Source organism: Abramis brama (genome assembly GCF_963993115.1).
Source record: "Abramis brama genome assembly, chromosome: 21".
Lineage (NCBI taxonomy): Eukaryota > Metazoa > Chordata > Actinopteri > Cypriniformes > Leuciscidae > Abramis > Abramis brama.
In genome coordinates this window covers 26385308-26399500 of record NC_139983.1, presented here as the reverse complement: position 1 = coordinate 26399500, position 14193 = coordinate 26385308, and the positions used below count along the sequence as shown (strand labels likewise).

At 36.9% G+C, this 14193-nt stretch overlaps 1 pseudogene across 1 annotated transcript in view; it reads left to right on the top strand.

Annotated features, from left to right (window-relative positions):
- Positions 1 to 6948, top strand: part of LOC311071779 (tartrate-resistant acid phosphatase type 5-like) — an 80396-nt pseudogene extending 73448 nt beyond the window's left edge. Inside the window, exon 2 of the transcript in view lies at positions 6809 to 6948. The product of the transcript in view is annotated as a tartrate-resistant acid phosphatase type 5-like (transcript). The remainder of the gene's footprint in view (positions 1 to 6808) is intronic.
- Positions 6949 to 14193: the final 7245 nt, after the last annotated feature.

The window sequence follows — 14193 nt, the reverse complement described above, 5'->3', positions numbered from 1 at the left end:
GTAATATTACACTTCGCTATAGTGCTTTGATTAGCTTGAAAAGCACTGCAGTAAACATTGTGCATTACCTAATTTCACTTTTTTTATCAAGAGTTTGTTTTGTTTTTGTTTTTAATTAGTGATGCTCTCTAATGATGGATGAAAAGAGAGGGTGAACTCAAATCTGAACTCAAATCACCCATTTCAAAAACTATAGAGATACTCTAGTAAACGTATAAGGTGCACTCGGTGCAATCCTATTACTTATGAATGGGAGAAACTACAACTCACAATATGGTGGAATACATCCCGCCTTCAAAATAAAAGAGCCAATCGATAATTAGTAAAGTCATTGTGTCACTGGAGCTGTCGTTAGAAGCTCCGGTTCCCAACCTGAGACTCGTGCTTAGGACTGCATGTGCGCATTTGCTGGTCTAGCTTGAAAAATACCCTTTTTTAATGCTAATAGAGTATAAGAAACATCATTTATGGGGCAGTTCATGTCAGAATTTGTTGCTGCTAAGCAGGTTTTGAGATTTCAAGATTCCCCCATTCAAATAGATATGACTTTGGATGCCCGAAATAACTGCCCGGAGATGTTGCAAATATGGCCGCTGAGTTAACAGACTTTCCTTGAAAGGGACTTTGCCCATATGAGTACCAGAACTCAATATTTGTCAGAGTATGTGCACAAACCACTAAGCCACAGCTCCAACAAGCAAGTTTTTTTCTTCCTACAGTTTCTGAATATGTGCTATGCTTTTTTAAAGCTCATTATTAAAATGTAAACAATAGGATTGTGCTCCATTCATAAGTAAATTGAGAATGGCTTTTAAATTTCAGTTCAGTTTATCAATATGAACTGAATTAGAAATGAAAGCTTTAGCATAAGTTCTGCCGGGAAGACTCAATTACTACGTCAACTATTGCTTCACTTCTATCCAATCATATTCTTATGCTCACTGTATAAAAGCTCGGTACTTACACGTTTGAGTTCGCAGATACTGAAGCGACGATTACCCCCATCCTCCCCACCACCACCAGGATGGTCCTGTCCATACCTCCCGGGGGGGTCGGCTGCGCCCCTGCCTTCATCTTTAGGCAGGAATTGCAGATCCGATACCCTCGGATTATGCACTACGGACGGGGCCTACGCCAAATGACTTTGTATATTATCAGCTTGCTGAGCTGTCAATAAATGTACGATTTGTTGAAATAATTCTCCCGAGTCTTTCTGGTAGAACCAAAGTGTGAAACAAGATGAAGAACTGCACTTACATTTTTATAGCATAAAATTGCTTTAAACTTAGATTCAAAGAAATGGATAGAACTGCTTTTACAGTGCAAGTGTATTTTTTAATAATACATTTGATTTTCAGTATGAACTACCAATTAAAATATGATCATACAGTAACAAAGGGAGTATTTTCCAAAAACATTAGTTTATATTAATAATCAATGTTTTAATATATAGCTAAAAATATAGCTCTTTTTAATCATTTAATGTTTTTTAGACCATAATGGTGAAAACAGGACACCTTTGATTCTAAATTCAATTCCAATTCCCCTAATTCAAGTCAATTCACCCTCATTAATTACATTCTGGATTTTGTGCAACCCTTGTAATCTAGCTTATTATGGATAAGACAGTCTGTTTGCAATTACAGCTGTACCTGTTTATCTATGTTCAAGTAATGGCCATTGTAGGTATGTCGTAGTTGCCTCAGGCAGTGTTCAGCAGAGCTGTTTATTTGCATGTGTGTGTTTATGTGTGTGTCTGGACCTTTCACAGGCCTGACAGCTGCTGGGGGTTGGTTACAAATCCAAAGTGGAAAAACTAAACTACTTGAAAATATGTTGGGTTTGGCAAGTATCGCTTTGCTAGAGCACAAAATGTTTGTTTATTTCTGGTTCACATCGCCAGTAGTGTGTCTCGAATCACTCATCCAGAGGTTCCACATGGACATAGACCTCATTTTAAATAAGAATTAAAGAAATAATCATCTAATGGCAGCCGCAGACAACAAAGACAAATGTACAGCCTCTCATAGACCATAAAACATATTTTGTGTGATGACCTTAAGTCCACAAACTGTAGAGCATTGAATAATCCTATGAGATGATCATTTTTAGATCACTCATCAGCTAAACCAAAAGGAATGATTCATTTGATTCATACCACGCTCTCTCAAACACAGCTTGTAAAATGGCCAAAAGAAGCATGGTTTTATACATAAACGGCATATTTAACAAAAATTAATTAAATAGAAGGCATGAATATGTATGTAGTATCCCTCTGAATTCTGGACAGTGTGAAGTACAGTACAAGGTGGTGAGGCTGTTTAATTATTAGCAATTTTAAGCTTTTCTCACTGGAAGTTATCTCATCATATCAACAGAAATATTACTATATAGGGATTTCTTTTTTTTTACATAATCTTTGGTATGTGGTAAATGCAATTTATAGCCGTGTAGTGTTTTTAATAGTTTAGCCATGAAAATTTCAGAGTGTTAACAGTCACATGAGAGTAATTAAAATTGCCTCAATGTCTATAAATGAATGCTTTATTAAAATCGAGTGTACTGGACAGCTAATCACTGGATGTATTCATGGATAAAGGTTTATACCAGCGTTCGTTGTATAACAGATATGATTTTCAGTTCACTACCATTCAAAAGTTTGGGGTTGGTATGTTTTTTTATATATATATATATACATTATACATTATACAGTATATATATATTAAAGAAGTATCTTATGCTTCACCAAGGATGCATTAATTTGATCTAAAATACAGCAAAAACTGTAATATTGTGAAAGAATATTAGAATTAAAAAGAGCTGTTTTCTGTAATATATTCATGTGATGGGAAAGCTGAATTTTCAACATCATTACTCCAGTCTTCAGTGTCACATGATCCTTAAGAAATCATTCTAATATGATGATTTGCTCAAGAAACATTTCTTATTGCTGTTTCATCTTTTTGTGGAAACCAGATACTTTTTTCAGGATTCTTTGATGAATAGATTCAAAAGAACAGCATTGTTATATATATTTTAGTATAGTATATTTTTTGTTGCAATTTTATCTTAGTTTCACTTTTGATCAACTTAGTGTATCCTTGCTGTATAAAAGTTTTAATTTATTAAAAATCTTACTGACCCCAAACATTTGAACAAGTGTCCCATTTGTTGCTTTTATGTTTCAGCAGGGTGTTTTGTGGGCCTCTGTGCACACTTTTGTCAAGTTTGCACTGGTGCACTACAGACTTCACAGCGGACTCTTACCCAAGAGTCAATGCAGCAAAGTGTAAATTCACACAAAGGCTAAGGGTGCCAGTTGGGACAGAGCAAACTCCAAGTGGTTTAATTCTTGTTTCAGCATTTTAACATTGAAAACATACACACTTCACCTTTGAATAAATGAATGGCAGCCTAATAATTTTCCCTCTCTCTTCCTTTGGTCTTCACTGTTAATTCAGGTGATTGGTTAATAGGATGCAGCCATTTAGCTCGTACCCTTTGTTCGTTTACAAAATTGCACCCAGATGGATGAGAAGCAGCAGCTGAATAGTTTATGGTGAAAGAAGCTAAAGGTGTTGAGTTCCCTTCGCTCCCTCCACTGCAGATGTGGACTCTGTTACCAACTGATTTATTTGAGCTGGACATCTGGTGCATTAGCATAGGGTTAATACAGTCCTGTTAAAGAAGAGGAACACACTCCCCCGTGGCCTGCAAAGCACATCTACAATGCAAACACCAAATCTGGATGAGTTGGTGATACATGGAGAATTGTGAGAGACGTTATCTGTCTGTCTGTCTGCCTCTAAGCGCTATTCGCACAGGACTAGATTTCCCTGAGGAGATCAGGTAAATTTGTTTCACAGATGTACTTGTACGTGTAATTCTAATCCTGCCCGGACAGGAATTCCTGTGATTGCTTCTCCATTTCTTTTGACCTTCATAACGTACCCAAAGCTAACTTTTATCGTTCCATTGCCTTGTGCACCTTATTAACTTCCTGGGTAAAATAACAGGTGCACAACACAAACCAATTGTCAGTATATATATATATATATATATATATATATATATATATATATATATATATATATATATATATATAAATTTACGCCACATAATCTTGATTAATATTTTCAATGGGTTTTACAGATCACTTGTCCTTCCAGGTAATAGACGCTCCATCTTAGGCTACATCTACATTAATCCAGATACGGCGTTTTCGTTTAAAAACGCTCTCCGTCCACACTAGCGTTTTCAGGCGTTTTCCGACGTTTCAGTGTGGATGAGAAACTTCTAAATTCACCTTACTGCGCATGCGTAAAACCTCACAAAAGCTCACTGAGATGATACAGATGGAAAAAGAAATAATAAAGTTATCGCGCAATTCTTCTGACAGGATAATTTTATTTAGCAAAATATCTCACCATTCACTGATGCGTCCAGGTCGCACTCAGTCACCATATGTTTGGTCTAAAACGCAACTGCTCTCCTGTATTGCCACAGGACAGCAAATGTGAGTACATATTCTGTCATCTTTGCACGACTGTGATTTGAAGAGTGTGCAAAGTAACATATTTTAGCAACAGTGTAAAAGTGAAGCACATAACAGCCACAATAACAGCCCGGTAAACATGATTGGTACAACATGGATCACATGACTAAACTTACGTCATCGTTTTCAAAAACCTCCGGCTTCACAGTCCACACTACAACGCGAAAACGGCGTTTTCAAATTTATCCACTTTTGAGAGCGTTTTCAAAAAGCTTCGTTTTCATTAATAAAAACGCAGTCTCAGTGTGGACGGAGCCAAATCGGAGAAAAAAAAGATGCGTTTTCAAACGAAAACGTATTAGTGTGGACAAGGCCTTAGTAAAATCACAGGCCATGACATCACAGGCGTCCTATGTTAATAATTATAACTCAAATGACGTTTTGATAAACTAATCCTATCCAAAGAGTTTTTCATTCTGTGTTGCTCTCCACTGCTGTGCTTTTAAAGGGTTTCTAGCTCCCTGTGTCTCGCTGGCTGCTCGCTGGTTGGCATGATAATACAGTCTCCTCACCGGGAGGGTGCTTTGTTTCTTTGCTGTGTGGTTCCCAGGCTGAGTGTAGGCAGAGCGGCACTGTGCAGTTTAAATGGGAGCAGCGAACCCCCGTCCGTGCTTATCTGCTCTCTCGCAGCAGTGCTGAGGCAGGGAGCTTCTGGCTCATTGGAGCAGCGGGCAGCATATCCCACACTGCACGGGTCTCACTCGTATGTCATCACTGCCAAGGGCCCGCAGCCACCACCAGTCATAGAGCTGAGACCAGACTATGGATGACGTAATGTCAACAGCTTTTGTTATAGGAAAAAAAAACTGGCTGAGAAGTGGTGGATGGATTTTTTAACAAATGTTTTGTTTTGCATACTTAGGACATTCGTCAGCTAGTCAGAATCAAGCATTCAACGGCCCTTTAAGTTTCTATAATTTAATGTAATTTAGCACTTTTTGAGGAATTTGTTATTTTTTTTAGTGTCCTTGTTACATATTTTACATATTTTACATGTACTTAGTAACAACAGTGATTTATGCATAATTACAAGCAACTAACCCTAAACTAAAACCAAATCCTAACACTAACCCTATAGTACGCACATGTTCTTCATTATTATTACACAGTACTTAAATGTATAATTACACTGGGACACCTTAAAAACAAGTGTAATTACGATATCGATATTAATCAAGCTTTTGTTTGATGAAGTGTTATTTGAATAAGCCATTTGTATGGACATAAGGGGAAAAAATCATGCTTTGGTAAATTATCATAAAAAGTCATTATTACAAAAACTTTAATTATGAGATAAAAATTCTAAATCATGACATTCTAATGTGAAATTTCATTTCATAACATGAAATTTCTTTGACTGTCATCATTTCTACTTTTGTTCTTATTTCTTAATTTTGACTTTTTCATTTTGACTGTGAAAGTCTGACATTTTATCTCATAATTTCAATTAAAATAATGTCAAAAAACAATTGACAAAAGTCTAAATTATAAGTCTAAATTGACAAAAAACAGTCACAATATGACAAAAACAATTGACATATCATATTCATGACTTTTTATTTTTATGATTTCGAATCATAATTAGGATTTATATATTATGATATTATATATATTATGATATTATGATGTTATATATATATATTATGATATGGCTGAAATTAGCTTTCATACATATGAGACAAAAGAAATGCAACAGAAGATGATAACAGGCTTCTCCCAGCATGTGAAATTTTCTCAGAGTGGACAAATGGCCTGGATCAGTGTGGCTTTCATCTTAAAATAATATGGTACAAGTATAACTACAAACACTCAATACTGAAGATCGATTCGCTACATAGTCTGTTAGCTCTTATTTTCACTTAGGGAATACACACAGAATCACAATTTCACTATGGAGGAACAAAACCAGCATGTAATCGAAGTAAAACACTAATAATACCATTCTCACATGTGTCCAATTAGCTGTATGGTTTCTGCCTGTTTTGTTTGTCACTCTGTGCATGTACATTTGTGGTTAAAGTAATATTTTGAAGATTGATTGCATTCTCTGCTGGCTTAAAGAACATTCCAATGATTGCAGTCGCTCTTACACAGTTGTTTTAATGCATTAGCTGTGGTCCAGATTGAAGGACGTCTTAGACTGATGGATGAATTTGACCAGGCGCCTGCAGTTACTTGCATGAGAAATGGCACAAGCCTGGTTGTGTGCGTATCCATATGTTTGTGTGTCCGTGTGCTCTGTACACCCAATAGGGCATGAGGTTCTGAGAGTGGTAGCAGATGTGGACAGCATGGAGGTAGATACAAGGCCATTTGGGCCTTGGGCCTGCTGGGTGGACGGGGTCCAGAATGGCACGGACTGTGGCTCTCCTAACTCAAACACAGCAGATTAGAAGCTGATGAGAGAGAGAAGGCCATGGATAGAAGCCAAAAGCTTGTCTCATCCCCTCAACTGTTAGAAAAGGGATTGATGGTTAGCAGGGTAATCTGTGTGTGGATGATCCAGATAGCTGCCTCAGCTAAACACAGGAAGAGAGAATGTACGGGCTAACCAGAAAATACACAATGAGATCCTTTAGATGCTGGGGCCAAAATTATCAGCAATGAATGAAAGTTTTTTTTTTATTATTATTTGTTGTAATTTGGAAAATAATACTTACTTGTAATAATATAATATAATATAATATAATATAATATAATATAATATAATATAATATAATATAATATAATATAATATAATATAATATAATATAATATAATATAATATAATATAATATAATATAATATAATATAATATAATATAATATAATATAATATAATATTATCGGATAGTCCAGTTTACTGTGACATTTACTGTGATATTCAGTTACTCATACTATGACATAGACTTTGGTCATGTCCTGCAGGATAGTATAGAATTACTGGAAAGTAAAGAGACGAAGAACTAGGATATTAATTACCAAACCTGCATCAGCAGCACTATTGGTACAAAGTCATGGGTATATGCTAACTGTTACACCATAGCTTCAACAATAATTAACCATTATTATGCATGTGCAAAAAGAGAGAGCATAATAATTTCTGATTTCAAACTAATGCCATAACAAAAGTGCTTTTCTAAGCCATCATTAACATTTTTTTTTGCTAAAGTCACATGCAAATTCAATTGATATAATAAATGCATGAGGATGCAGCGTGATCAGAATCTTCCTACATGACTTTAAAGGGATCATTAATTGCCTTCCATCATGTTGTTCTATCAGGGGCTTTTCAAGACAAGGACACTTGAAGATGATCTTCATTCCCTTGATAGGCAGCAGATGGAGGACTCCAAGGTGGCTCCTCCCCAATTGCAAAGGGTCATCTGATCCATTTGCAATATGAACACTAGTTTTCCAGGAACCTCCAGAAGTCTCCATGGGAAATGTTGAAAGGAGATGCCCTTGGCATGTGTGTAGTCACAGTTTTGGCAACTTAATTGTTAATGGGTTGATCTAAATCACACTCACAACAGTAGTTGTTTGGAAAGTTTCCACATCATAAAAGCCAGCAGATATGGTGCTTCGTTTATATGCAGTCATAACTCCAGATACAACATGCCCAGCAGGCACCATGGCACCAACTCCTGTGCTTTGTGCCATACAATTATCCAGGGAAGTAATATGGAAATATAGAGCCATGGAAATAAGGACTGATAGATGACTATAACCAACTACATCTACAACTACTACATCTTATACAACATTATAAATCTTGGTAACACTTTAGTTTGGGGACCAATTCTCACCATTAACTAGATGCTTATTAGCATGCATATTAGCTGTTTATTAGTACTTATAAAGCACATATTAATGCATGACCATATTCTACATCATGTAATCCTACCCAATTCCTAAACAAAATATGTCTATGTGGTATTTTAATATGCTTTGAGATAAACCATGTGCAAGTGTTTTCTCTTTGAAACTGCATTGAACAAAGACAGTCTCAAAAACGCGGTTTGAAATCGCCGGTGTTTCTGACGTCACAAACTACCTTGTAACCAATCACGTCAACATGTGGGCGGGCTTTAGCATTTAATTAACTGCGAAGCAGGGAGGTCTCAAGAGAAGCCAGGTTATCCCTGTATATTTTTCTGTTTATATGAAAATAAGGTACATTCAGCAATATAGCGGGTGAATTATGCATATGATGTATATTACGATGTTATGAGATGCCTTTCTCCACTGACTTGAAGTTGTTCAATGCATTTCTAAGAAGGTAGCTGTCTGACTCTGAGATGGCGAACGGGATTAATTACCTTTATGTGTCCGATGTTGTAAAGAGCGATACCATTGTGCAGCGTTTACGACAGTAAAGCTGACCGAGTGGATCTCTGAGCTGGTGTGAGTGAGTGAGTGAGTGGAGGCGGGGCTCATTTGCATATTCATGGTTCCGAGTATACTAAACAAAGCAAGGGTGTAGTGTTACTGTACATTCAAGCTATCTTAAGGCATGAAGATTTTTTTTTCACAGGAAAAAAAATATTTTAATATGTCATTTTGGAGATCAAATATGAGATTTAAGGAATACATACATTACATAATGTTTGGATCACTGATCTCAGCCTGTGTATAATCCCTTATCAGAAATGTGTAGATACTGTGAAACTACAACAAAAGATCGAGCAGTGCTGCAAAATCAGTTATGAACAGGGGGGCAGTGTTTCGGAAAACATTGAAGCTTCCCTGGGCGCCGCCATTGATTAGCAGACCATCACCTGCTGTTAGCATTCCATTGACTCCCATTCATTTTGGTGTCACTTTGACAGCGAATAACTTTACATCTGAGGCGTTTAAAGACTCCATTTGTCCATTATTTATTTCTAAAGAAACACGAAAATGTATAAAAGGCTCCATTACCTTGTATCTTACGTTATGGCCCAGTAGAAACAGTTTTTGTAAAAATAGGCTAACGATTGCGTCATAACCACGTGACTCTCTGTCGCACAGTAGAGAAATTACTGTATGGAAAAGAGGAGAAGCTCGCGCGCAATCGGGGGAACGTGGAGGCAAAATGACAAAGTAATCAATCAGAATACTTAGCAAAAGTTGCTCCTGCTCCTAGCTCATGGACACCTCATACTCACGCTCTCCGTCTCTGCAAGTTTCGGAAGGGAATGATTCAGATTTCTCTTGGCACAGCTACTAGAAGACAGACAGTTTGCTCAAGTGACATCTACGTCGTCAAGCTCAGTTTGAGTCTGCGCAGTACGCTCGGCCATCAGGAAGTGAGTGTTTCTAATTGACTTCACTTTTCTTCGTTGAATCCAATGGGGTCACTGTGTCCATTTCTTATACTGTCTATGGTTATGAAGTCTTATACTGTCTACACTTAGACACACACAAACATCAAGAATCAGCCAATGAATCTCAACAATGGTGACAATCAGCAAAAAAGATAACATCAAATCTGAACATCACAAAATACGCTACTAAAATTCAACACAAAACCAACAGCAAAAATAAAATCAAAAAGTGCAAATTAAAGAAAATAGCCAGACAATTCAGCTGCACAATTTATTCATGCTGCAATGTATCCTGGGAGTCATGGCTGATTTTTGTTTTGTACTATGCTGGTACCCAACATTCATTGCAGCATAAAACTTATGATTGTAACCATTGTTGAGATTAATTTGCCGATTCTTGATGCCTGTGTGTGTCTAGCTGATCTAGAAGTTCAAAATGTTCTGAGTATAAACTTTTTAAAATCCTTCATATTTTCTGGATGTCAAATCCCTGATAGATCTTGTTCTGTAAAATCACAATGACACCAAAATCAACAATACAAAACATCACCCATATAAAAACATTAGACAATAAATTAGATCAGTGAATTGGGCCACTATATGATGATTGTGACCATTAACAAACAGCCTTTGTCATCTGATCCTGTTTTCTTTCAGCTTTTTTGCCATGGCAAATGTATTTTAAAGACACAGCTGCAGCAGCCAAAGAAAAACTAATGTTCAAAAGTCAAGGGTCAAGAGCCCAACTAAAGCAATCACTGATCGCCATCATGGTAACGTAACATCAAATGAAAATAAAATGACATCTTTGACTCTCTCTGCCACCTTTTAATAAGAACTTCTGTAGACGCCTGACAGAAATCAGAAGTCAAACTGGTTAGTAATAAGTGCAACTGTTAATGCTGTTTGTGAAGCTGTTTAATCCTCCTCTGCTAAAATCTTTTGCTAAGATTTAATGTCTTTTAATGTCTTTTTTTCTGTTCTTCTAGTTTCTCTTTCCTTCAGTGATTCTGATTGTTAACAGCAGGTGTTCATCAGTGTCTCAATTAACTTAATTAACTTAAATTAAATTAACTGAATTAACTATGAAATGATTCACTCAGTCAAGTGGACTATATTAGTGAACTAATATAGGGAATAGTGAATGAGGGAATAGGGTGTGATTTGGAACACAGCCGCTGAGTGTCGACTTTGAGCACTGTTAATTCACAGTATATACCTGTAGGCTACTTTCTCGAAAACCCAGAATGCATTTTTTCTACGGTATATTGCTGTTTTAATGGAAAACAGCATGTTACTGTAAACATTTGGCAGTTTTTTGTACAGCATTTTTTTACAGTGCTGCAAAATGTAATTTATTTCTGTGATGGCAAAGCTGAATTTTCAGCATCATTACTCCAGTCTTCAGTCTCATGATCCTTCAAAAAATCACTCTAAAATGCTGATTTTGTGCTCAAGAACCATTTCTTATTATTATCAATGTTGATAAATATTTTTGTGGAAACTTTGATGAATAGAAAGTTCAAAAGAACAACATTTATTTGAAATAGAAATCTTTTGTAAAAGAATACGTCTTTACTGTAATGCATCCATGCTGATTAAAAGCATTTTTAAAAACTGACACCAAACCTTTGAACAGTAGTTTATATATTGTCATCATATTAAATTCATTATATTCCAGTAGTAGATATTTCTTGTCTTTACAAAACTATAGAAATGCAATAGATTAGCACTTTAAGCGTATCTTTATGGCTTCATAAAGGAATAGTGTTGTTTTACATTACTTTTCATATTTCAGCACTGATATTAACGTGGCCATGGTTTGTTTTCTTACTCCTCAGAGAACTGAAGTTCTTCTCTCTGCTTCGACCTTGTGAATTTACAGCCTTGTTAACAGGGAGTTCCTTTGCACTAAGAAGCTTTTCATTTTAAAGCAACCACCACATTTTAATGTTGGTACCCCACAATTATGGACAGGAAGGGCTCCCAGTTTTCCACATTATGAGCTGCATTAAAGCAGAATCAGCTGGGTTTGCGCTGCCAGCTCTATTTTGGAGGCTGGTTTTTCATGATCAAATCTGAGTTGGCTCACTGCCTCTTTCTATTCAGCTCATTCTGTGAGCATTACACCATTACAACTGTCAGTCATTTCCCAACATAAAAGGCTTCATTTGAAAGGCTCAATGAAAATCTCATATCTTACATGAAACAGCCTTGATTTATGTCTCTCCTTTGCTCTCTCTGAGAGGCATAACGGTCCTGCATGGCTCAGATACAGCCTTTCAACGTGCAGGCAGAGACACAGGAAATTTGTATGTTGTTTTTTCGGTCTCATGTTTTTGCTCAGTCAATATATGCCAACAGCAGGTGGGAGGAACAAACTGCAAAAGAGGGCCACAATGGTGTAAAGTGCAGGACTCAAATTTGTGAGGGATGAATGGGTTTTATGTGTTTTTACCCAGAGTGCCTCAAAGAAACGTCATCTTTAACTACTCTCAGACTTGAGGGGGTCTAACTGAGGGTGAAATGGAAAAAAAAAAGGTATAAATAGCTGGAACTTCCAGTTCACCTTGAATGCAATTACTTCTATTTTTAATATTGACAAATGTCTGCTAGGCCCTTAATTGAGACTTTATCTGTGTCATCTGCGCCTTTATTTCTCACAGTATGACTTATTAATGACAATGTGATTTGTATATTCACAATGTGACTTTATATAATACAACTGAGACTTAATATTTCATCACACTAAGTGACTTTAGTGTGATATATCACAATATTAACTATATCTCGTAATTGTAATTTTATACTTTTTTTTTTTTCTTATTCGTAAGTTATTACACTCGTTAAAATAAAATAAAGGTCCTTTATTGGCATTGATGGTTTCACAAATAACTTTTAATATCCGTTGAATCTTTCCATTGCACGAAAGGCTCTTTATTGTGGAAAAAACTGCAAGTTTTTAAAATGTTCTTCACAGTAAAAAAGGGGGTTCTTCAGAGAACCCAATTGGTTCTTCTATGGAATTGATGTAAAAAATAAATATATATATATATATATATATATATATATATATATATATATATATACAGTAAGGAAAATAAGTATTTGAACACCCTGCTATTTTGCAAGTTCTCCCACTTGGAAATCATGGAGGGGTCTGAAATTGTCATCGTAGGTGCATGTCCACTGTGAGAGACATAATCTAAAAAAAAAAAATCCAGAAATCACAATATATGATTTTTTAACTATTTATTTGTATGATACAGCTGCAAATAAGTATTTGAACACCTGTCTATCAGCTAGAATTCTGACCCTCAAAGACCTGTTAGTCTGCCTTTAAAATGTCCACCTCCACTCCATTTATTATCCTAAATTAGATGCACCTGTTTGAGGTCGTTAGCTGCATAAAGACACCTGTCCACCTCATACAATCAGTAAGAATCCAACTACTAACATGGCCAAGACCAAAGAGCTGTCCAAAGACACTAGAGACAAAATTGTACACCTCCATAAGGCTGGAAAGGGCTACTGGGAAATTGCCAAGCAGCTTGGTGAAAAAAGGTCCACTGTTGGAGCAATCATTAGAAAATGGAAGAAACTAAACATGACTGTCAATCTCCCTCGGACTGGGGCTCCATGCAAGATCTCACCTCGTGGGGTCTCAATGATCCTAAGAAAGGTGAGAAATCAGCCCAGAACTACACGGGAGGAGCTGGTCAATGACCTGAAAAGAGCTGGGACCACCGTTTCCAAGGTTACTGTTGGTAATACACTAAGACGTCATGGTTTGAAATCATGCATGGCACGGAAGGTTCCCCTGCTTAAACCAGCACATGTCAAGGCCCGTCTTAAGTTTGCCAATGACCATTTGGATGATCCAGAGGAGTCATGGGAGAAAGTCATGTGGTCAGATGAGACCAAAATAGAACTTTTTGGTCATAATTCCACTAAACGTGTTTGGAGGAAGAAGAATGATGAGTACCATCCCAAGAACATCATCCCTACTGTGAAGCATGGGGGTGATAGCATCATGCTTTGGGGGTGTTTTTCTGCACATGGGACAGGGCGACTGCACTGTATTAAGGAGAGGATGACCGGGGCCATGTATTGCGAGATTTTGGGGAACAACCTCCTTCCCTCAGTTAGAGCATTGAAGATGGGTCGAGGCTGGGTCTTCCAACATGACAATGACCCGAAGCACACAGCCAGGATAACCAAGGAGTGGCTCTGTAAGAAGCATATCAAGGTTCTGGCGTGGCCTAGCCAGTCTCCAGACCTAAACCCAATAGAGAATCTTTGGAGGGAGCTCAAACTCCGTGTTTATCAGCGACAGCCCAGAAACCTGACT